Here is a 27311-nt window from a genome sequence, read left to right on the forward strand (position 1 = left end):
GAAGTGCATATATATAAAAAACCGTATATATATATTTACATATAATACACACGCACTACTTTATTGAATATTTATGTAAAAAATGAAATAACGTATAGACTTTTGTAAAGTAGGTAATATTTATTAAATTTTTTTTATCTGACAGCTTGAATTAAATCTGTTTTTTAATGAACGTAAAATTAATTATTGTGATAATTGCAATAATTTATCACATTTATATAATCCAGAATAATTAGAACTGTTTTCAGACAATGGCACCGCTATATAGACAGGCAAATTATATGTGCAGCAATGATTTTATTACAGATTTTCGTAAAAGGAAGCGATAAAGTTACAAGCTAGACATCAACAGAAAGAGGTATCTTCTGCAGTGAAAACAAAGTTGCGCAATTAATCGTTAGCCTCTTTTCTCGAGAGAGCTATGGAGAAAGATGAAAGCGACGAAAATGAAGGAAACGAAGAACATACTCGAGCACACAACATGGACTTCTGGTATATTGGTTTAATCGGCCCTCCACTTAGCTTTCCCTTCTTCTCTTTAATCCTCGAAACAAAGTCCCTAAAGATGAAGTAGGAAGTTCACTGGACACCCGCTATACTTTCGTTCTTGAACTCGATAGGAACTTTGTTCGCAACCAGTTTCCTTTTGTCCGATGCTATTACAGAACAATCTATATTTATTGAAATTGGAACATATACCTTAACTTAAAATAAAATAATTTCCAAAGTTTCAATAAATTTACTATTTATTACATGTGCAACAAGGATATATTTTATCTAGAAAAATATATATATGTATAAGCTATCTTGGAAGTTATTCTAATTTATATGTAACAAAGAGGAAGATTGCTTTTCTTGGCATAAAACGTTTCACCTCATGTTCTCACAAGTTTCCATAAGATGCAATTCCAACGCCTTGGTATATTTCTTTACCTTTATCTGAGTTTGTGACTTACAACGGAGTTGCATCATACTAGCCGGGCCAAAAAGTCGAAGTGCTCCACAATTGTGTTCCAATTAGCACTCTATAGCTTTCTGATTTTCCAACTTTTCTTCATGGAAGATAAAATCTTCATAAAAAATGATATTGAGTATCATTGATATGTAAAGCATGTAAAGCATTTGGGTATATTTTGCGCATTGTAGAATCAAAAGTAAAGTTGATAATATATGAACATAATTAATATCTCTTTTTTTTAACACAGCTGTCGACATTAACGAACTATCATTTTTTATCGAATAAGAAAACATTTTTGATATATAAAACAAGAAAGGCAAGTGTCTATAAAATATACACGTACGCAGCAGAATATATAGATAAGTTTTTTTTATAGTAAAAAATTAAGCTTCGCAAAAATCTATAGTTTGTAAATTGAACTCATATAATCGTTATAATGCATCTATCCGTTTTCACGTGGTACCGTTCAGAGAACGAGAAATATGGTGACATATTCCTGGTAAGAATCCATTCGGGGAACATGGGAGACCTTTTCAATTCGGTATATGGTAGTAATTTCTTATCTGCACCTACTACGTCGTGCACCAACGATATCTACGTAAAGGTAAAGTCGCCGCCGACATTGTGATTGCGATTTATACAGATTCTGATCGAATCGATTCGATTCTGAGGTCGTTCAAAATTATTCACTACACCAGGCATTTATAAACTACTATTGACAATGATCTATGGACTAGAATATATCGATTGTGACAAACATAATGGTATTACAATTGTAAACGGTCTTCGAATATTGGTGGCATCTATTAAAATTATATAATTCTGAATTAGTCCCATTTAAAAATCTATTAAAGGATCTGTAAAATCTTATTTTCGAAACGATAAAAGATTTTCTATTGCTGTTAAGAAATATTTCTTTACGAAGCAGATTTTATACATTCATAATAATCTTGAATGTTATATTCCATATATTAATATATATTTATTTAAATTTTAACAAAAGAAACTTTTTTGCATTTCATTAATACGCTAAGTAGTAAAAATTTAATAGTTTGCATTAAAATTATTTCATACCAGGTTATCCCTACAGAAATATTTGTTTATCATATAATGCACCTTATATGAATTTCTTTTTATTCGTATCCTTTATTCGATTCAAAATGTTTCGAATAAATTTTGGCTTACCTTTTATTTGAAAATTATGAAGCATCAATAAAGCATCTCGCTTTTACCTTCGTTAGACGCTCGTTGCACTTGAGAATCAATGTTGAGAAGGAAAAGGATAAGGAAAAGAACGTGGAAATGGCGCGAGATACTCGAGACTTCAGTCGAGGTGCTGATGTCGCTGAGCTGAGATTTATCGGTTTCCTGAATCATGGCGACGTGGCTGTCGAAGGCAGTCTAATTGATTTTTCCGCCCTCACCCTTGCGCCGTTCTAGAGAATTTTATAGCTCAATGTGAAACTTGCCGCTCAGCGCGCCTTCGTACCGTGTAACCCTTCTGGGAAAACTCACCCTGCCAATAAGAATTTAGCCAACTGAGTAAAAACGCTACCTTCTTCTGCAAACTTGTTATAACTTATACATAAAAAAGCATATCCTTGTACAAATAACGTACATACTACATATGGCATATACTGTTTTATTTCATACAAAAATTTTCTTATTTGATCTCTCATTTCAATTGTAATTTTCTATTCTTTTTTTTTGTAAAAAACAGATTTTGTATATACATCGATTATAAGTGTTGGATACAAATAACGTTCATAAATTTTTATGTTGTATTTATTCTTTTTATATTGTGCATTTATAAGAGAAGTGCGTTTATGCCACAAAAATCAAGATTACTAACTTTATATAGTATATTATCATTATTTAATAATAGGCTTAATTAGTAAACGGACCGTCATGATTATACTGGAGGCTTTATTTGCCGAAATAAAGCAAATATACTTGATAATAATTTGTTTATAATGAGCGTACGATTAAAATGCTGGTTAATCCGTCGGAGCATCCGTTATCATTGCTCGTTAATTCCAAATCGATATGTGTATGCTCATCTATTATTAATGTCATTGTAATTACACGAGTGGTCATTACACCGGGACACACTTATCTAGAGATACGTACAGACACACGTCTTTCAGTTGAGCTAATGTGTCCCCTTGAATCCCCGGAATCAAGGTATATAAGCTGAGCAACCTACAGCCATCGCCAACAGGCCGGCCAGCGCGACGAGGTGGTGTGTGTACACGCGCTTTTGACGCGCGTTGGTGTAAGCACCAGTCCTAGGATGGGTAATCGATTTTCATTAATGGATGTCGCTTGCGTAACACAGAATTTCAGCGGGTGCAGTCTCGACCCAAAAGAGAACTTTAGTCGCAACGGTGTCCTCGAGATCCAGGACACCGAGAGATTGACATATCGTAACATAAAGATAATTCAAAGATATGCTACTTTTATTTAGTAATGTCTTACAATTAGGAGCATTAGATTTTTGTGCGCAAAATAAGGTATGCAGATTTTTAATAAGTACCTTAATTTCTAAAAAAAGGAACAGTTATTCTGTAATATATTAATAAGTTCTCATAATAAAAAATTTTTGAGAGAGAAAAAATTACTACATGGTTCGATATACGTGTATGTCACCTACTCGTTACTCATACAATGTTATTTAATTATTTTGTTCTTTATTTACCTGATTTAAAAGCAAATTGGGTAAAATTATAATTTTATTATAGTTTAAAAAGACACTTCTTTCTTGTCTTAGTGTTTGACCAATCCTCTTACTTTTTCTGCTACATTTTGATTTATAAATTGCTACATAATTGCTATCTTTTGCTTAGGTAACTTGTCAAGTTAGGGTTCTATTGAGATAAAACTTTTAATTTTTAATTGAGTGTTATCAATTCATTATAATAATTACAAAAGTTAATTGCATTAGAGATATTTTATTTATGCCGATCATTGCATAATATTTTGTAATTAATTCTTTGTTTGTATACGGGATATTAATTAAAACAGAAATTCTATTTGACGTTTCGCATAATACAAATAACTGTAGAGCGCGCAGCTGTATGTTTGACGAGACGTAAATTATACCGGTAGAAAACAATTATTTACGAGCCTGACGCTCCACGATTCCGTTTGAATTTAACATCGGAAAATATTATTAGCTTAGTTGCGCTGTAGGTTCAAAGTACACCGCGTTTCGTAAAATCTCCGTTTAACGAAATCTGTTTTATGCATTTTAGAAATACAGAAAAATCGCGCGAATATATATATATATATATAATAGCGCAACGAATTAATCATTAGCATCGTTGAGCCATCACGTCGATAATGAAATTAATGCTTAACTTTTGAAATTAGATGATGAAGTTTGCTTGTAACTAATTATTTTATGCATTTATAAAATTGGAGGAGCACTAATTACGCGGTAAGTGATGCGTGCATTTCATGGAAAAATTTAAAGCCGATGTATCTATCTAGCGGAAACATTAATGGATGAATCCTTATAACAGTTTAACATTATTATCGCATGTATTTATCGCAAAATGCTCATAAGAACATGTTTTGCATTGGAAAGTATCAGATTTCAAGTATAGATATTGTAAGAATTAAGAATGACGCTACATTGTAGAATTTGACGTCTAAAAATCGTGGAAAAGACACGTATTACGAACGGGACGTGACATCCCTTTATAACACTATCCGGACATCCGGGTCAGTTGGTCGGCTATGTGATATCCAAGCTTTTACGACCCATCGAAAAAAAAGGTACCGTATGTGCATCGATTCTGCGGCGGCCGCAAACGGCGACGGATGCTCACCACCCACGAAATTCCGACCTCGCCCCAACTCATTAAACGAGTGACATCGTAGCTGAGTTTTATGTTTCTCTGACGGTGATGTTGGTCGTTCGGCTGTTCATATATCCCCCGTGCTAGGTGCGCGATTCTCTTTCCGCCACAATGAAACATTCGTGTCTTTTGTATGGAAATCGTAAAATTGGCATTAACCTACTCGGTGTTTGTGTCGCGTCTTTCGTGGGAATTATCAATTTTATTTTTCTGAATGTGACGCGAGAGACAAACGTTGCTTTGATAGATTTCTAGTATGCGTCAGCTATTTCTGTATATCTGCATACGTAATGTTCTGTCAGGAATGTTAATGTATTCCACCGTAAATTACAATGTAAGCCGTGGTGTAAAGATCAAAATAACAGAGCAATAAATCGGAAATTCATTGCTACGCACTTGCGCGCGGCAGTTTATTTTTCCATCGCGACCCCGTATTGTTCGGTTCGGTTGAAAAATCGTTTGCTCGAAAAAGAAACCAGATTTATTCAGCCCGCGTCCAAATGTGGCGTATGAATAGACAAGGAGAGAGAAAAATATTTCCGCGGATTTTTTGCTAACGCAAATGAATCTGCAACTTGGCAGGCGACGTCCAACGCGCGGTTTCCGACGTACGGGGAACGTTCATTGGCCGATAATACGCGAATCGATTCACTCGTACGAAAAGTTGGGCCACATCACCGAACGAGTAATCTCAATCGGAGTATCGATTTGGGTAATCAATAGGGGAGCACAATGACGTCTACGGATATGCGTAATCAGCTTCAACGATCGGTCAAACTACGTACCAGATGACGCGTGCATGAATAACTTATAAGTCACAATAGCGATTCGTACCACATATCCACGCCTCGTCATTTTCCTTAGATGCATGTTACATTATTCCGAGATGTTTTTCATTGCTACTGGCAAAATGCCGAGCATAAGTAACGGTCGAGCATCAGCGTGCCACGTAGGTCGCGTTTCCTCCGGCACTTTTATTCGTCTCGTTCGCCCCGGCTCTCTTATTATTATTAGGAACGTGAGGAGCAGCCGTCTTCCTGCTGCCACTGTGTGAGCGCCGGTGCAGTTTTATGCTTTTCACGGGATGCCAACCACGAAATTCCGCTAGACAAATTGATGTATTTTTCGCGGTGCTTTTCGCCTCTCTTCGAGATATACGGCTTAATGTACTCGATATTAGGAACCGCGTCGCCATTTAAAAAATACCCGGGGCATTAACTAAAATAATTACGTTTGCAAAATTCCTGACTCGGCCCGGTCATGGCGCGTTGCCTTTGCTAATTATCCATGTAACGAACAAATTAAAGTCGTACCCGAAGCGATCCCAAACGTGCGGAGCAGCGCGACGTCTGGCTCTGAAAAATAACTGGATGGAATTGTAATTGCCGGACGAGGTGGATGAGGAAATTAACTCGAACTGCGGTTAGTAAGGAAAAGCAATGCCCCGAGAGCCAACCAGTTCAGAAAAAAAAAACGTATTATTCTGTTTATCTTTTCTGTGTGTGTAGCTGATTGTTTTCGTAATTTTCGAGATGACAGATAACTTTATAATCCTGTTATTACGTTTAATTTTTTACTTTCCGCTTAGTGACAGGTTGTTATGCGGCTGTTGATCGTAAATACCTGATCATATTGTTAAAAATTGTCGTTATAAATCTTGGAGAGAGATATGGTCAAAACAAGATTCCCCCCGATATAATCAAAGCACCGATAACGAATTATGTTCATATAAAGATTAGTCCTGATTCATGCTATTTATGCTGTTCTCTGTTCTGGTAAAAAATAGCAGCAGCCTCGGATGTTTTTTGAAATTCGGCCTTTCTCATTTTTCCTCTTTCACCGATATAAACTTACTCGCATTCCAAAAGAAGACGTGAGAAGAGAGAAGAACTCCATAGTGGGGGCACAGACGGGACTGAAACTGTCACTCGTTAGATATACGTTCTGCGTATCACTCAGAAAACGAGTACTTACGAAGAGAAGTTTCTCACTGGCAAAAAGCGCGCATCGACTTCCTACGTCTAGGCGAATCGGCTGAATCGCGGACTATTCCTTTTAGCGTCGCAGACAGTCGGTCGGTCCCATGCGGAAGCGAATTGCCCCGTTGTGTTTTGTACAATACCGCGTTTTGGAACCACTTTAAATTTTGGCAGACTCGACTGTTTCTCGCGCAACTTTCACGATCGTGAAAACTTAAGAATAAAAGACATTGCGTATTTTCGACGAAGAGCGGTGACGGGGACTCCTTTATGCGATGCAGTGCGCTTTTGTGTGCCACGCGCAACCATTATGCGCCATCGTTCCCTTTCCGTTTTTCGGCATAAAATAATCTAGTAGATCTTATGAAAATGTTAGAGCCATTAAATTACAATTAAACTGTAGATTTTTTAAATTTAATAACTTTAAATAATGCTATTTAGTTTAGCAGTTTATTCTTGCAAAGAAATTTCTTCCACATGATTACGAAACATAAATGAATTTAATTGCGATGAAACATGATTTGGATTTTGTCGATTTGTTTTTCTATAAAATTCTACGGAAAATTAGATGTGGTTTCTACCATAAAAAACTTTTCTACAGACGATCTGATATTGCATTCATCCGTGTTATTGCATGCTCTTTGATAAAAAGTTTAATCGGAAAATATTTTATGTCTCTGAAATTAAAGTTTTTTTCCTCTTCTGCGTATATACCGGGTGTCTGATAATAGATGTAACACAGTAACACCCGCAGTAGGTAGATATAGAGAGAGTTAAACTGAATAGAAAAATCCTATACCGTTTCGCAATTTTCGCAATAAATAATGAGAAATTAATTATTAAATATCCGCGAAACAGCGTGCATCCACGTGATTTAACAAAATGAGACAGCTCAGCAGTTATGATTGTTATGCGTCATTCCTGCATAGTTGTTATTGTTTACAGAGCATTCCTCCTAATGTCACGCCGCGTGCCTGACAACCTGATTCACGGACCTTTAGTAATAAATTCCTCATTATTTATTGCCATCGCAAAACGATGGCAGAAATTTTCTATTCAGTTATACCTATTATCAGATATTCTGTATATACAGAATTAAGAGGAATGACATGCAGTTATGATGTCCAATAACATAAATTTCAGTAAGAAAACAATTTGCGTTACTAAAAGCTAGACTCCGAGAGACTGGAGTGCAAGAAGAAAGATCTCAGAAAATAGTGCAATGTTTCGGAAGCAATCATCCACTTTCGTTTTTGAATTCTGCTGATGCAACTGGGATTTCTTACACCATCTTTGGCTCCAGTATCCTTCGATAAAAATGGACACGCGCCAACAATTGCATTCGCATTTTCGTAGCTTTTTCTGCCAAAATGTCACTCGTTACCGATTTTCAAATGGTCAAATTTTTATTTCCATGCAAACTTCTGCCACGATGTGTTTGTCTAATCATTATAAAAAAATGTACGGATTTATTATAAATAATATGCTGTATTTTTAATATTATACAGTTATAATTGTTTTACTCACTTTACTGAGATTGTTACTAGAGATTATTGCTATTGTTAAGCTATTGAAAGCTTTGAAGATATATCGTTTTTTTTGCAATGGAGCATTAATTTTCTTACTTAATAAAAAAATCATAAAAAGTTATTTATTACGTTATTATACACGTGTATTTAATATAGCTATAAGTCATAAACGAACCGGAAAATGAAGAATTCTGTAGAAACAACTTTGTAAATGTTGTTAATGCGACAACTTTTGTTGACAACAAAAAATTCTTTGGGCAAATGTCACGGATAACACGGTGAATGTCCAACTGATGAATCATCCATTATTTAACATAACGAGTCACAAAATATATATATAGTCCTCGTTGCGTTACCGGCTATCCAATCATACCACCGCATCGACAGTAATATGATACACATATGTGTAAATTAGGTCTCGAACCTTCCGACTGCAAGTGTTACGAGCCGTGCCGTACTACTTGCCCACAAACGCGCCTAAGTTCCGACACCTTAAGTGGACCAAGTCGGCCCATTATCTCAGTTTACATTGGGGTCTTTTACGACCCAATACAGAAACTCTTGCAGAACATAACCGAAACCACAGTGGACCGCTAATTGTTGGCGCGCGGCTTAATTTTCGCGGATCTTCTTGCCATTGACATATTCTCCTTAACCATTTTTTCACCTCTGTGAGGAAAATTTGATACTATTATTCTATGAGACTATCGATATTCAGTGATCGATATTTTATACAGAATTTGCAATCATTTTACTAGAAAGGATAATATTTAATGCGCCACTGAATTCTCTTTGTCAATAATTATGTCTTTTTATTTCCGTTTTTTTTGGATAAATCAAATTTTATTAACAAAAAAATTCGTGTGATTTTCTACTTTTGTAAAGTAGAATAAAGTAGAACATGTAGAATTTATAAATACATTCTTTTTCTGTTGCCTTGTAAGTTTCCATTAAAAGTTTCAATTATTAATGCATAACAACTATTACGTATACTTAATAAACTACGCAGTTGCATGCTAGCTAACAAGGTCGCACGAATATGCGACCATAGTTGCACGCATTACGCAACGTTGAGCATAAATCTTATTTAGATACGCAATTGATCTAACACTTAAGTCTAGAAGTAAGATCTTTTTATTTATAAATAGCAATAAAATACATTTGCCTATCTAAATTTAATATAAATAATACACATTGACAGTGTCTAAAAATGTACGCAGTTGTGTAAAAAATATCTGATAGCTATGAAGAATTTTCTCGCCGTAGACTGTGATATAGACCTTCAATAACAACTTAACAGCTTAATTGTTTATTTAAAATAAACAGTAACATATATCACTCACGAATTATTCGGTTAATTCTACATTCTCTCTCTTTGCGTCACTGTCGTCTGTGTAGTAATTAAATAGTTTCGTGTCACACCTGTTTCAAGTACATCTATATTAGTCATGCAACCAGTTCGGAGTTAACATGTACAATAAACATTTATTTATCAGCGGTTTACCGTGTATAGTTAATGTGTCAGTAGAGATCTCAATGACATTCGTTTGAGTGAAACAAATAGCAGATGCCTATTGTATATTTCCATTTACAACGCGGAGTACGTTTCGTCGCTAGATACACGGCTGTATAAAATGACGAAAATAAATTGAAACCATATAAAATTTGCACGGTCCGTGTATTCTAAACCATCCAGAATCGAGAGGCTCACATTGATTGTAAACAAATCAATCGTTGACAGTCGCAGTTTATTGTATTGCACGTCCCGAAATGTGTGTTTTTACTTGCACCTGTACGCGGTCATAATTTTATACGCACCTGCGGTTCGTGTATCAAGTGAAAGTATTCGTTGTATTGATGTTAATGTATGGCAGGCTTAGTTATTATCTCGTTTCAACCAATTACCGCAATTAGCATAACGTTCCTCTCGCTTCTTGTCGTACTCGTCGACACGTATCGTTGAAACTGGAATATAAATTTCTCACGCGTGCTCGGAGCAATTTTATCGAAAACTCCATTCGCGACGAACAGTGCCGATTGACGTTTTCATTCGGTAGCGCGCGAAATAAAATGACGTCGCCGTTTTCGCGTGCGTCCCGTAAATGATAAAAAGATGTAACGTTATGCATTAATCAAAATGTTAAATGACGTCGGTATATCGCTGGACGCGCTTAAAATGGACCGCCGCGCGATAAATCAGATCGCGTCTTTTTTGCGCCGACAAGCTATTGTGCGTTTATTCATTTCCTGAATGTCCGTCCCGGATATTTTGGTTGAGAGCAACACTCAACGCAGTCTCCGGAACACACGCAACGTACAATTTATTTTTGCGAGACGACGTTTTAATAATGAAAATGTAATGCGTGACATTTAGCAAGCTGAGCTTTGAGTTTAACGACGGAGAGGGCTTAACGGCGGAGAGGGAAAGCTAGCAAACACGGTCGCATATATCATCAAGCATTATCTATTAAAATTTCAAGCACTGTTAAAGAAGTGGCATAGTTGTATCATTATAATGATCGAATATATCTTTTCTTTTTGCAACAGTATTTAAGCAATGATAATGAGTTAGTAACATAATATATTTACATACTTATAAGAGTCTTATAAATTGTGCTAATGTAAGTTCACAATTTTTAAATATTATTTTTAATACAACTTAATATATTTTCGTATGTATATGTCTCCATATTTGAGGTTCCTTAAAACTACTTAAAAAAATTTGCTTTATTTTTAAAATGCATAACACAAGAAAGAATTTAAAAGTAAACTAGTAAAAGTTATGATTAAAAATGTTATGATGCTTTAATCAATTATATAATAAGAAGTTTAAATTTTAAGATATCTAAGTTAATCCAAGGGATCTTTGTGGAAATAAAGTAGTACCTTCGGTTCTTATACGGATTACGATTCAGCTTCAGCTTCACGAACCGACAGCTTATGCCTAGTCCATTCAATATACGCTCGAAGGACAAGGACGTATCTCTGGAACGGCCATAATTTATTGACTGCGGCGGATAGAACGCGATCTACCTATATCTCAGTCCGCGTAGCGCCGTTCAAAGCCCGCACCGACGTAGATCAACGACGATACTCGCGAGAGGCTGAAAACTAATCAGGATCGAAGGTAACGGATGAGGAAACCTCGCTACGGCAGATTGTCTCAAATGACGTATGGTACCGTCGGGGACATCACTCAAGACATTTTCCGATACCTATCTGGATGCGCCGTGATGTTGTAACGCTGTCGCCCGTCATCGTCTGAGACACTATCGTCGCAGCGCACCTTATTTTCGTTCAATTTAGTGCCATCAATATGTCGCTTTCCATTCTGGCTTTATTTCCAGGACCAGCGAGGCATGATTTTAGCGCGGCAAGTCCCCGAAATCAACGTGCTGGGATTTTGTTACTGTCTCTTCAAATTCACTTTTCGACGACGTCTTTCAGACAGCGGGGAAGTCCGCAAGTACGGAAGTTAATAAATCCCTTATGAAACTTTGCGTAAAAAAAAATCTGGTTAATAATTCTAATTAATAATCAGAAATGTCTTGGATAGCACTTTTGCCTCGACTTTTGCCGAGGGTATATATGTAATTCAGTACTCTCAAGTCATTTACAGAGCATTACACTCCATCAATTAAGTTTGATTTCCACGAGGAACTTCGTTCTAAGTGCTCGGAACTTCATACTCGCGTGTTGGCACGTGAAATCATTTCTCCTTGGGATTCGGCCCCTTATTCCGAATCGCTACCTGGACCAATGCCTTTCGTCGCGGCGTTCTTTAAACTTTTCTCTGCTTCGATTCCTCGGCGTTCACCTCTCGCATCGATTTCCTCGTTCACGCCTCGACGCGTTTCGTTCATCCCGGGATGCCACCTACTCGCTCCATCTCACTCACAGTTGAAGAGCCACACACGAGTCGCGAGTTGCAAAATGTTACGGCTCGCGCATACCCCTCCCAGTGGGAAACTTGAAAAATGGTCCTGCTTATACCGCGGAAACTTTTCAAGTAGGTTACACCGTTTGTGCCTATACGTCGACGCGATCGCACAATGCTGGGAACAATGTTTTCTCTCGCGCTTTCGCATAGCTAAATAAGCTGATAATTATTTATGACGGTTCCTCCACGCGCGTGGTTAAACGGTTGCGATGAATAGTTCCCTAACTTGTCCTGTCGACCTCACGTGACTCCTTTAGAACTTTGTCTCGAAGTTTGTGCCTCAAGAGCTGATGCTTTACTGTAATTAACTCGACAACTAATTACTCAGTTCGCGGTAAACGTATATTGCATTATAAAATATATATCCACGTACATATTGTAAGCTCCAAGCCAAAACGTAAATCATTCTAAGTATAATGATGATGATTTTTGTTCATTAATATTATTCGATTTTTTAAACAAATTAATTGCAACGATATTTTATCATACACATATGCATTGTCATCAATTTTATTATATTCAGCTACTAAAATTTGATTGTAACACTCTTACGATGTTTCTGAACCACATTCTTTCATCATCCTCTCCTCTTACGTTGAAATTGGGAATAAAAATGTCTTCGGCATCCCGGATTCTAATCTTAACACGTCATAGCTCGTGATAAACGTTCGTTCTCTCCTCTGCTTTGAGTGCTAACACAATCGTTTTTCGGCGACAGCGTTTCCGCAATACGGTCGCCGTACCAGGACCTTGCAAACTCGCACATTTCATCCTGTCGCTTGCCAACAACGCACAAATAAGTGCTACCATTATAGAAAAAGCCATTCGTGTGTATTCCCCTTTCAAGGAGTCGTGCTTAAATAATCTCAAGAAATCTTACTGCGTCGATTACATTTGAACTGTAACAGAAAAGTTTTTAACCTACTTCGCATTGTTATGGCTCGCGTAATTGGGTACAGAGAGATAGCAGCATTAATAACACATATCTCATGTTTGATAAAAGTCGTAAACTTGTTGACTCGTTGACTCTTGTTTGTATATCTATTAAATCATGTTTTGTATTTTGTGAATAAAGTTCATTATAAAAAATAATAATTATAGTGCAAAATATTATATAAACATATTGTGCTTATCGATGGATATCGAATATGTTTTATTAATATTATATATACTCTTCAAACAGAAGGAACAAACATCAAGACGCTATCTTTAAAAAATTCTTAATAAAAGCAGTAATAATATTCAATTAAAAAGTATAAAATACAAATTATTATTTATTTAAATTTATTTCTAATATATCAAATAATTTTTGAACAATTTTTGACAAAAAAAAGAAGTAGGGGAGGCCGGGGCAAAGTCGTCACTATTTTTTCGGTGCCGATTTTTAACAACAAAACAAATAATTTTAGTAAAATGTGGTATACCGTTGTAAAGAGTGAACCATTGGCTTAGAATGAACCCTTGGCTACAAAATTTATACGGACATTTTTGGTCTACGTCGCTTTGTTCAACTGGTATAGAGTGAAAACGACAAAAGTGCAAAAATTGAAATGTCAAAATTGCCGGGGCGGAGTCGTCACTCCATTTTCGAATTGAATTTTAAATGAAAATTCATAATTCCGATTATGAAAAATAATAGGATACATTTTATTAATTATTTTTTAATAGAAAAATGGAAACCTTAATTAAAAACACGATGGTGGAAAATAATTACAAGAAAAGCGCACACACTTATGTGCCCTACGCTCGCACGTTTCTCGTCAGCTCTATTCTGTTATCTCTGAGCACACGCAGCACATATTATCCAAGTCCTCGCCGGAATCTGACCACTGCTGCTTCTTTGACTTTGATTTTCGCCGGAAGCCTACATGATATGGCTTGGTGACGACTTCGTCCCGGACACAAGTTTCAAGTTTGGTCGCTCATAAAATATTAGAAATCAATAAAAATAAAAAAATTTTACTGGATTCGTGTTCAGCATGCATTACTCTTTAGAATCACTTACTTTAAGATTCGGAGACATAATAATATTTAAGATATTACAAATTTTCGACGCGCAAAAAATTTTACTTTCGACCTCCGAAAACACGTTTGCCTCGATAAGAATCACAACATGGCACATAATCTCACTAAACTCCGTTGGTCATGTGGGCACCATAAGCCGCGTTTACAGTATTAATGACGAGTTCACACAACATACAGATTTCGAGATAATTGCAATGACGACTCCGCCCCGGTGACGATTTCGCCCCGGTCTCCCCTAAATCTACGCGCATCTTGTACATAGAGTGTAATATGGTAACGCAACTGATGTGATGTTTCAAGCGAGCGGGATTTCGTACTTAGAATAAACGGCATCGTCTTAAATCGGCGGTACATTATACGTTTTCATGTAAAATTCGCAACATAACGTTCAAGGGAAGGAAACGTTCCATTTCCTAGCGCAAAGAGCTCAAAATATTCTACCGCACACGCGCACACATACAACTCTTGTTTATAGTTTATATATTCACAATAATATATGCATACACGGCGACGCTGTTGCTAGACCGTTACTTTCCACCAACGTTCGCTATAATAGGGAAGATAAACAACAGCTTTATATTCTTCATCAATATTTTACGCTTTTTATGAACTTCGGACGGAATTCTACGTTAGTTCTTAACTGATATATACATTTAATATTTGTTAATTACTATTAATTGATAATGTATATTTGACGTGATCATTTATTTTAGATAAATGGAACAAGTAAATATATAAAATAAATCATCAATCATAATTATTTGTTACTTATAACAAATGTACTATTAAACACATTTAATATCTATAAATTAATATTGCAGATATTTAATTTTCCATTATAAAATATTATAAAACTAAGTATTGCCTTCTTTCATATTTTATAAATTAATGTATGATTTTTAGTTCACTTGTACGTATCTGTTGTTTCAACATCTCAAACAGAGAAGAAAAAAAGTAATATAGTTGCACATGCATGCTATTCCATGCATGCTATTAAGTTGTAACACCGAATGTGGCTTTGAAAAATAGTCCATCACTATCTTCATTCTCTATACTCTATATGTTGCATCAAATTCATGTTTTGGTTTTGTTTTAGATCCGTGAGATTATTCTTGCGATATTATTCGTTTTTTTCTATTTTACGTAGTAACGATACAACGATATGAATATAAATAAATAATAAGAACGCGTGAAACCCTCTTTATGGGAATAAAGCATCGCCGTAACCGCGCCGCCACTGGATAACGCGTCGCACAGATTCTCGCGAGATTGTTCGAACGTGGATTGCGTCTCATAGAATCGAGACAACTTTGTACGGTAGCGTAGCGCCATTATCCCTACGACGAAGTATTGTTACAAAGTACGGTTATCACGTTTAACGTCGCACGGCAGAAACGTGTTCCCCGTAGCGTTACTTATGTGATGTCGCGCCGCGTATAAGAAGGCAGTATCTTATTACGTCTACGTGGGCGATGCAAGAAGACGAGGTGTGTCTTTGTACTTCCTCCGTTCTTCCTTGGTGTAATCTCCATGCAAACGTCTAACAATATTGTCGTAGTTATACCGAATCTCACGCATATTTTACGCAACGCGCACGTGGCTGTGCGCATTGCGACAGTCGCAATACAAGAATTTAAAATTATCCACGAGGAATAATATAAGAAGAAAGAATAAACAGAAATCTTAGTTTATACGATATTCATTTCCTTCATTTTCAATTAATTATTGGATATAGAATTTAACTATGTCTCAATCTCCGTTAGGTGATTTATTCTGTGCAAAATATACAAAGATAATATTATAATGTATTTACTATAATATTATTTAGACTCTTTATCTAGAAGTAATATAAAAGAATTCTATACACAAGTTTTATACTTTTATGTTCAGAATATTCGTTTAATATCTGTTTAACATTTTGAGATACTAGAGAGATACTCTTGATATGATATCGCAAAGCCTTGACCTATCTGTTTAAAAAATTTTTCTCAAAACTGTGATATATACAATCAACATTTAAATTCAAAGGTCCGGCAAAGGTCCGAGTTGACACTATAATTTGCCCGATTAACATTTAAGCAAAGCGTTTATTTTAAGTGTGTAAATAAATTATGATAATATACATACATCGCCAAATACCGGATAATTGGTGCATTTAATTATAGTTTTTTTTTTATTTTTTACTTATTCTCGCCATGCTTGCGCAAATACCTTCCGGGAAAGTTTAAATTACCTCCTATGTGTGGTAATTACCATGCACAGAATTCGGTAATTCCGTCGGTTTGTTCTCTATCGCTAACTATATATATATATAGTTAAAAAAAATATATATACACAATGTATATATATGTATATATATATATATATGTATATATATATATATATATTGTGTATATATATATTTTTTTCAGTTTTACTCACATCGTAATATAAACCTTCTCTTTTTATCCTTTTCTTATTTTCAATCTTCCTTTTTGTTCTCCAGCTCTCGAAAGATTTCATATGATTCTCTGATATGGCTCATATTCTTGCTCTATATTCCATTTCAACTCTGTAGCTTTTGTTGCTTTATATTGTGCCTGGTTAGCGTGACTCACGATATAGAAATTAACCGGTTGCAATAAATCTAAGAAAACGATAGATTTTCTCTGGTTTGTACCCCCATGTGATTATTCTCACACGTCGTGGTCAATATGCTCACGTTACGAACAACTTTGGCGACGTTCTTAAGTCGAAGGATAATCCCTGAAACTTTTATCGGATTATTTTCAAGAGGCTATCTGTATCAACGCGAAAAAGTGTTTCGCTCAAGGAGTGGAGTTCTTTTAATCCGATTCCATTGGCAGAAGGAGATACCATTCATAATTGTCATTATATTTTATTTTTGAAGCGATAGATATGGCATTATTCGATTTTACTATGTAAAGATAAATCGTTAGGATATTATTGACTTTATTAATCAGTAATAATTAATGATAATAATAATCTAATACTAGTAATTAAAATATTAAATTAATTTTAAAAAATTATGTATTTTATAGTACAATCTTTTTGTATTGTATGCATTATCATAGCAATACCTATAATACATTTGTCGTAAAAATAGATTATTATAGAAAATATCTTAATTAATTTTTCCATTTTTAATCAGATAAATTCAACAGAATTTTAGCGCGCTAATTGTCATCGCTTATCCCGAATCCCATCTAAAGATGATTTACTTTACTATATCCTACTTCCTTATTCTCCATTTAAACAAGCTATGCAAAACTCATAATTTCAAGACAATATTCAGCGTGCGATCCCTTTTGCTAAAAGGATCTCAAGCAATCCTAGTTGCTTTAACGCGTTCTTCTTGCTTGCGCGTAATTGAAAGGATATTAATAAGTACAGTCTAGTCGAGCCGGAGGGGCAAAACGCAAATAAACTTGGCAAAGATATATGTCACAGATCTTAGGGAAGCGCTTGTCCTTCTGATCGCAGTATACTGGTTATATTAGAACGTAGGGTAGTGAAGATTCGCCATTGAAACCCGTGCTACGCTCCCCGGAAAGTAATAGCTATGCTTTTCTCTCTTCTTCTTCCATCACTAATTTTCTGTTACGGTTCCTCTTTCTCAGCAAACGCGTATTCTCCGTTTCTCTGTTGGAGAATAATGGACATGAAAACTGCTGGAATAATTAATGCCGACAATTGGATGGAAGATCAACTGGTAAATTGTTTACGAGAAATAAGGGTCCTAAAGGAATTAGTATATTATAACTAAAAATGTTATACCTACACTTAACATTCAGTCATTTAGAGTAATTGTGACATTAAAATTCGAATATTACTACGAAATGTTTTTAATATATATTCCATCAATATATAAATATATTTTCCAATAATAAATCTTTAGTTTAAAGATAAATTAATTATACAGCTGCTAATTAGTCATAAAAATATGCTTAACAATTGTAAAGTTTATAGCAAATAGATGGAACGGTATTTCACATTATCGCGATCATTTTTTTTTGTAAAGGAACAATTTTTGACGCTAAGAGAACGAAAAAGTGATTTTTCTTTTTATAGTTTTTCATAGGTTATTAATGTGATACAATTAAGGTACGTTAAATCCGTAAAAATTTCGTGGTAACCTGAAACTGTGATACATGACAAGGGACTCCTGGGTTCTCGCATTATTACGCGCAGGAAGAAAATTTTCTATAATCCGAAATGGACTTTTTGTTCTATGAATCAGGTCCTTTCGAAATCCTTTCGAGCTGAACTTGTCCATGGCTTGAGCGATTATTTTATTCCGCGGCATTTCCACGTTCTGTGAAATCTCGAAAGCGGCATTCGAAAAGGGACGGGAAAACAAATTGTATGGAAAGATGAAACAGTCTTAATGGACTCTTAGAAAGGCAGCGGAGTTACGCGGAAGAAGGAAAGGTGGGTTAAGTAAAACGCTGCTGGAGCATCGGACGACGATGCTGGTGAGCGCGCCTCGAAACTCGTCTCATGGAACTCTTCTCTCTCTCTCTCTCTCTCTCTCTCTCTCTCTCTTTCTCTCTCTCTCTCTCTCTCTCTCTCTCTCTCTCTCTCTCTCTCTCTCTCTCTCTCTCTCTCTCTCTCTCTCTCTCTCTCTCTCTCTCTCTCTCTCTCTCTCAACTGTTGTGCAAAATATTATTCAAAGCAACGATGAAAGGACGACGGAGCGTGCAAGAGGTAACAACGAATCGGGCGAAAGGAATAGGGGTGAGACGCAGGTAGCGAGAATATATCCGCGCGGCTACCGTTTCCACCCCTGTTACGGCCCTCGCCACGCTAGGCAAGCGGGAGTTGTCTATCCCGTCGCTAACTTCATTTAAGTTTTGATCCTTTTACAGGGTACTCCATGCTAACTTTCCATATCGAGCATTGAAGGAGACACTTTAAAATCTCCAACGGAAAGGACTATTGAACCCGAGGCAAGGCGTGGTCGCCACATCGCCGATTGCGGTGTTTTCTGGACAGAGATTGTTAGAGGAGGGGAAAAAAAAGAAGAAACAAAAAGTACAAGAAACAAGAGAAAGAGAGAGATGTATCGCGCTCGGATGAAAGGGAGCAAAAGATTATGCGATGAAGGGGCCGAAGAAGTGGATGGTAGCGCTCTGTTCGCGATCTACAAGCAGGGGAGAAACACGACTTTTATTACATTGAGTCACTGGGAAACGAGGCGCAGTTCACCAGATTATACATCGCGCTAAAATGCAGATACAAATTCCCCACCGAGGAACTATGACCTCATTCTTCTTTTTCATTCTTCTGCATCCGTCCGTCGCGTTTACTTCTTCCTCCCCTCGCCAGCAGTTATTCTTTTGCTTGCCGCTCTTCCCTTTTTCTTTCTCTTTCTTCGTCATTTGACCTCCTCTCCTTCGTCTCCTTCCGTTCTCTTTGTTATCCGCTAGTCCAATGCTTATTTGTACTTTGCCATTAACCTCGTCGTAAGTCGCGTGCTCTGCCCATTCCCCATCGTTAAATCCCTTGCAAAACAGTAACTTTCAGCCGTTTTATCTTGCCCGACAGCCGCGTATTTCTTCCTCGTCATTGTTACGCATCATCCAGGATACTGAACGTCACTACCTTTTATCCGTGGCAAGACTACGCGCCGAAGTATGACTAACTGCGTTAAAACGCTCTCTCACCAGCACTCGCATCTGACCGGGCAAGCTTTTTGTTATTGTTTTAAAAACCTAAAGGCATTGCATTGTATCCGTAAAGATAATAATTCCGTAAATTCCGCATTTATTCTAGCGCAATCGTTGAATTTTAGATTTAATCGCGCGTCATAATTATATGCATTTATGCAATAACATCAACATGTAAAAACGGAATTTAATAATAGAATAGAAGTTGACTTCCTTGAAACACTCTATTATTTTATCTGTGAAAAGTAAGTAAGGATTGACTTTTTGACAAAGAATAAGCTTAATATTAACGCTATACGCATTCACTGTCTGATTATTCTAAATCATGATTACAGAATGTTATGTATATGATTCTAAAAAGAAATTATGTTGTATTATATGATTCTAAAAAGAAATTATGTTTATTATATATGTTATTTTGTAAAAGATTCCTTTAATTACAACATAATCACCTATTAATAATTAAGTAATCGTAAAAAAAAGAAAGCAAGTAATATCTATAAGAAATTTTAATGAAAAATATACTACAAAAATATACAGAATCTTCTATGTTGCATTAATCTTAACTAAATACTTTTAAAATAAGAGAAGTAAAAGCTATCAGGGTCAGACGCAGATCTCCGTGCGTAATATCAGAAATAACTGATTTATTGGTCGTTTTGATTTACATCGATCCGTACGTTTCAGCTCAGCTTTGAGCCATCTTCAACGGTAGTTACAATAGTATAAATTCGAAAAAGCTTGTGTGTTGACGCATTACCTTGCAGCCAGCGTGAATTAAATAAAGTAGTATGAGGACCCTCGAAATTAAATATAAAAAGAATAAAATAAGAGAAATAAAGGCTATCAGGGTCAGACGCAGATCTCCGTGCGTAATATCAGAAATAACTGATTTATTGGTCGTTTTGATTTACATCCTGACCCTGATAGCCTTTACTTCTCTTATTTTAATTTCGAGGGTCCTTATACTACTTTATTTAATTCACGCTGGCTGCACGGTAATGCGTCAACATACAAGCTTTTTCGAATTATAATATGTGTGTGTGTATTTTTAAAAAAGATTTTTTTTTATTAAAATTTTTTACTTAATCCATTTTAACGTGTCACTAACATTGTACCATTACAACATGCCATTAACAAGAAGAAGATTTCGAAAAACGTCAATTTCGAACAAATGAATGACGCTGCTTTAATTAATATCTTGTATTTTAAACTAGGTTTCACATGAGTAATCGGCCTGCTTCTCAAACAACAATTTCAATTAATCTCTAATCAAAATATAACTATTTTGATTGGATGGAAACATCTGCCTCTCACTGGAGACGTTCTTCAGATAAAAACATTTTTCTTTATAAATCGACCCCAGCTATCGATCAAGCCTACTTAGAACTTGATCCGTTCACTCGTTGTTGAGATCTCAACATCTCGAGTACTCGCAACTCGTCGCGTCGCGTAAAAGAGTCACGATGCAATCTCGCTTCGCGTGTACTTGGCGCGAGACACTACCGTGTCTCTTGATAAGATTCGAACAATGATTATAAATACGAGTTTTTAGACTCTCTCATGGAAAATACTATAAATAAAATAAACCTTTAAACTATCTCGTGAAAAATAAAAACTTATACTTATTTATAATAAAGTTTTTATTATATTAGATTTACGTTTATGTTTGTCTTCATAGCAATAGTAACAGCAGTAATGTCAGTGAGATGGAATTATCATGAATGGATTAAAATTTTTTATATGTTTTATGTTAAGATATTTAAATGTATTGATGGTAAAAAGTTTATTCAATAAATTCATAAATATTTTTATTATAAATAATAATAATTACTTTCTAATATTACGTGGTCAGCTTGATGTTGAAGATATTTTTACAATATCATTTTTGATAACAATTAATTAATTATTACATATAATCTCTTAATTGTAAAATTTTTATAAATTATTTTCGCTACGCAAGTCCAAACGAAAAGCAACAATACGGGTTGCCAATATCATGCACTCATATCAGACTGTGACATGTTCTTATCGTATTATTATATTATAGACATCTATTTATCATTTATTTTATTTGAATCGTAGTTAAAAATCGATAAAAACATTACTACATATATATATATATATATATATATATATATATATATATATACATATATTATTCGAATGTTATGCCATGAACGATTATAGTCGGCGACAGTATCCATATATCGTTTTGCGGAAATAATTAAAATTGGTGATACAAGCGAGAAGGTAAACATTTGTTTGAAATTATAATTATTCTATCATTTTCTTCTTTTCTTGTTTACATAAATTTTACATAAACTTCTTATTATATACATTATACATCATACAATTATTGATTGCTTAAGAACATGTCTTACTATTTTTTTAATAAGTCAATCGCCAAACATTTTCACAGAAATATTGATATTAAATATTGATATTAAATATTAATATTATAAATTTTCCTTTTTTTAAAAATAGTTCTCTTTTAATATAATATATGATATATTTTCTAACTCGTGTTTAAACTCGGATCCATAAATAGAAATAACAACGTGAGAATACATACAATACGGGCAGTATATTTATACTCATACGATGATAACGATAATGTGCTTCTGCACCATATTACAATTCTCCGTAGTATCACCGTAGTATTTTACGGCAGTCAAATCGACGGGATGAATATTGATACATTTTCACGTGGCCCAAGGCAACGTGCAATTCTCTCTAGTCGTGAGATGTATGACGGTCTTTAAACATGTCAACGGGGCAGTCTATACACAGGCCCACTCCTCTTCTCTGTACGGCACTCCGTCGTATTCTCTGAAGTCCGACGAAATCGTTAAACCGAACGACGTGGCCGTGCGGCAATTGGAATTCCTCCAGCCGTATTACTCTGTCTAATGCACCAGTTCCTATAATGTGGCGCGGGTACAAAAGGATTCCCCGAAGGCGTGTATGTACATGCACATCTCTGTGGATTGTGTGTACACGAAAAACGATAAGAGATTTTCTACTTTTATGGACGAAAATTCGTCTCGTTTCTCTTTCCTTCTCTCATCCTCTTCAATTCTCCACTTCCAACGCCTTGAGCACGTTCTAGAAGCTTCCCAGGATCTTTAGAACAATGGTTTAATCGATATCAGTAACGCCGGAGCCTTCGATATGTGATGTATCCGATAACACGCACCCCACAACTCCGCGCGAACTGCAGCGAAGTTCTAAAGCCTGTTCGACGTATCGTAAAAGATACACTGTCCCATCTTAGGTTTCCGCCATTCTATAGCGGAATTCTCAAAGAGCACTGCAAGTGTAGGTATTGTAATCAACTGTCGTAAAGCAAGATTGATATATCTCGAAAATATTCTACTGCATAATTACATGTTGCTATAAGCACAAGATAATTATTTATAATGTAATAATGTAAAAATACTCAGTGATATACATAAGTATAGCAATTGGGTATTCTCGTTAATGCCAAAAGGTAGAGAGCAAACAAAGGTGTTGAAGATATTGCACGGATTTACTGAGAAAGTACGTAAAAATTTTATCTTCTTTAACAATATCTACAAGTATTCTATTCCGCAAAATTATAAAAAGAGTAAAAAACACATAATATTCATATGAAAAAAACAATAAGATAATTCGTAAATGTTGATAAATACGTCTTTAGCATTTACACAAAGAATGAAAAGAAAATTGATGTTGAGTATGAGTAGATTATTGCAGAAAGAAAAATTTATCATAAACACACCAATGGGTAATACTTGAAAAAACTTAGCAAAGATGTAGTGGCAGATGCAAGTGATGCAGAAATTATCGGAAGTACGTAGCACACAATCAGAAGTTATATCTTAAATTTGATCGTCATCTAATATTAAACATTATTGTCGCATTGAAGTTTAAATCACACTTACATTATAAATCAAAATATCATTAAATCGTAAATTAAATTAATTCAACATTTTTAACGTTAATTTAAATTTTAATTCAACAAATTTGTTTTAGTAAAATTAGCACACAAAAATTGCGCTTTAAAATTAGTATTTATACATGCTTGTGCAATTTAATTTAGTTCGAAAAAAGCGGCTTGCAATGTTGGATCTTTTAATACTGACGTCTCAAGAAGGTCTTTTAACTGATTTAGATATTAGAGAAGAAGTCGATACATTTATGTTTGAGGTATGTACTTGTAAATTTTCTTCGTTTTTTACTTGTGCGTTATTTAGATATAATTGATATAAATAGTGTGATTCTAGAGTCATGATACTACAGCGATGGGTATATGTTTTGCTTTATCACTGTTGGTTGAGCACAAAGACATTCAGGTATTTTTCGTTAAATGAGCATTGTGATTAGAAGAAAATATTTAAAAAATAATTCTCTTAATTCAACAAACTATTTATTAAAGTAATAGAAATAATAAGTTTTGTGCGTGCATGTATGCGTGGTTTCCGTACAATGTGTTTTTTAAATTTAATGTATAGAAAATATTTTTTCATATATTTTTTTAAATGGATCTTTATTCTTTAATTGTTTTAAACATACCAATATAAATATTCAAACATATGTTTCAAATATATAATTTATACTATATACTTGAAAGAAATTAATCGAAACGTCTTTAAAATAAACTAGAAATTGTAGGAATCTCTGTATTTCTGTGTAAAATACTATAATGTTTGTAGTTTGTACATGAAACATCTGAATAGTAAAAAATGTTCTCTTAATTATTGATGATACAGGATCGTGTCAGGAGAGAAATTTACAATATTTAGAGAGATGTTTAAAAGAAGCATTACGTTTATATCCCAGTGTCTTTTTCATTTCACGAGTTACCTTGGAAGATGTACAATTAAGTATGTAACTGATTAGTCTTTTCTTGTTGATGTGCGTATTATTAAATAAGTACCTATAGTGTGAAACGTTTCTCATCAAACATTATACATACCTACATTTATAAGATAAAATATCAATATATTTTTTTAATTTTAAAGTAAACTTATTTTTTTATTTTAATAAATAAGACAAGATTTTGTGAAGCAACATTCCTGAAATTAATTGTTTAAGTTAATTAAATACTATTATAATACAAAATAAAAAAAAATTCAATATTTTCTTTCATGATCTGAATGAATTGAGATTATTGCATTAACTTTTCTGTTATGCTAATTATACGTATTTGTTCTATGTTGCATCAAATAGATATTTATTTTTCAAATTTTAATAAATCTTTTGATTATTATTTGTACATTGTGTTTTTATAAAATACTTTTCAGAATCATATTTAATACCTGCTAGAACAGAAGTGCATCTGAATATCTATGGAGCTCACAGAGATCCCAATTTTTGGCCAAATCCAGAGGTATTTGATCCAGATAGATTTTTGCCTGAAAAGATTCGAAATCGTCATCCTTACTCGTACATACCATTTAGTGCTGGACCACGTAATTGCATCGGTAAGCTGTTTCTCGATGTTCTTTTATATGATTAGTTTGCGATATTCAATAATCAAATTGTAGGCCAACGATTTGCTTTGCTGGAGATGAAGGCGATGATATCCCATCTAATACACAATTTCTATTTGGAACCCGTTGATTACTTAAAGGATCTTACGATAAAAAGTGATTTGGTGATGCGACCTGCTCATCCGCATCGGGTAAGATTTATCCCAATCGCCACAAAATGCATTTAAAGACAATTCAAATTCCAAGAACCTAATAAATATGTTGCAAAAACAAAGAAAATTATTATGCATACTATACGTTCGTAAACATACATAAACAGTAAAAATACAAAATATCTGTAAATATTATAAATGGTTGAGAATACATTTTAGGGCATAAGTCCGATTTGTCTAAATTCATTAAAAGATATTTTATTTGCCATTGCTTGATCTGTCGTAATTCTTTATAAGGACAAAACTAATCGATACATTTGATTTTTCTAATTAATTCTCCATGTAATTAAAATTTAACAATTTTTATTTTGCACGAGGAATTGAGAATCGGTGAATCCTCTAATGCCCTCACACATTAATAATAAGATAATTTGTTAGGTAAATATGAAATATTTGTATGCTGACTATGTTCTTACATCATGACAATTTTGACTTTTGTACTACTTATTATAAGATAAGTTTAATATATTTCATAGAGATAATTGTGGCTCAGTTCTTGTGCAAATATTTTAATATTTATCTTATCTATTTGATAATAGTAATAGTTGATAACATGAAAATTTGTAGTACTGTACCAAAAGAACAACTTGAGTTTAGACACAAAGTAGAAAACACATTATATATCTTATATGTATAAAATGAAAAAAAGTATTTAAAGAAAGAAAATTCATATCAGTATTTTAGAAATACCTTTTAAACAACAATTAATTTTTGCTCTTTATACTAAAATATAATAAGCTGCGCATATATGACTTGCTTTAGATTTATGGTAAACTTCTCCAATATTAGAATTTATATTATTAATACAAATATAATTACAGTATATATTTTTAATGGAATTTTGGTACTACTTGCTGTTGAGTTATATAAGATCTAGATTTTAAGTTTTAATTGTTCTGCGTCTTACAATTAGTCTAGACTTAATTAATTATTAATCAACTAATAAACTGTCAACATCTTAAAATATGCACATTCTCATGTAACGTCATATATTTTTGAAAAATACAATACGGTTATATATAATTACAAGACTCAAAAATATATTGTTAGTTTGTTTCTACTGACATACATATATGTACTTATTTCCATGAGATTTGCGACTCTATTCTAATATTTAAATTGCAATTATGTATTATCACGTAACAAAAAAATCTATTATTATTTATATAAAATATAAGATAAAATTTGTTGCAACTTTGTATTGGTATTTTTCGTTTATATATATTGTATATATACATTTTTGTAAAAAGTTTAACAATAAGTATTCTATAACAAGAAACAGGTATGTGGTTAAGCAATCAATATTTGTATACCTAATGCGTGTAGTATGTGAACAATAAAACAGTTAACTGTCATAAAGAATAGTGTTGCAAGAATGTATTCAATATTAAACTTTTCACATAATATTAGTAATACGACAAGAAGATTATTTTTATGTTTACAGTAAAAATATTGTGGAATTTATTAAAATACCCCGCTTCTTTACTAATCCATATTAATGTCTCATATCTCATGTATAAAACTGTAGCGGTTTTAACAGTCTTATAATAATAATAATCTATATCAATTGTTATTCTTTATAAAGACAAAGATAGATATGAACTTGAAACTTACTTAGTTATAAATCATTAGAATTTCATTAAAAATAAGTTATTGTTT

General features: G+C 34.1%; 1 long non-coding RNA gene and 1 pseudogene across 1 annotated transcript; one reads left to right on the plus strand and one right to left on the minus strand.

Annotated features, from left to right (window-relative positions):
• Positions 1-728: 728 nt before the first annotated feature.
• On the minus strand, positions 729-11481 carry LOC139771637 (uncharacterized). Its single transcript, XR_011717941.1, has 2 exons — positions 3089-11481; positions 729-2474 (listed from the first exon to the last, which is right to left on the minus strand). It is a non-coding gene; the product is annotated as an uncharacterized lncRNA (long non-coding RNA).
• An 11908-nt stretch (positions 11482-23389) lies between these two features.
• LOC139771674 (cytochrome P450 4C1-like) lies at positions 23390-26325 on the plus strand (annotated as a pseudogene).
• The last annotated feature ends 986 nt before the right edge of the window (positions 26326-27311 follow it).

Source organism: Temnothorax nylanderi, unplaced genomic scaffold (genome assembly GCF_030848795.1).
Source record: "Temnothorax nylanderi isolate EJ_2023f unplaced genomic scaffold, tnyl_v1.0 TNYL_tig0042_pilon, whole genome shotgun sequence".
NCBI classification, from domain to species: domain Eukaryota; kingdom Metazoa; phylum Arthropoda; class Insecta; order Hymenoptera; family Formicidae; genus Temnothorax; species Temnothorax nylanderi.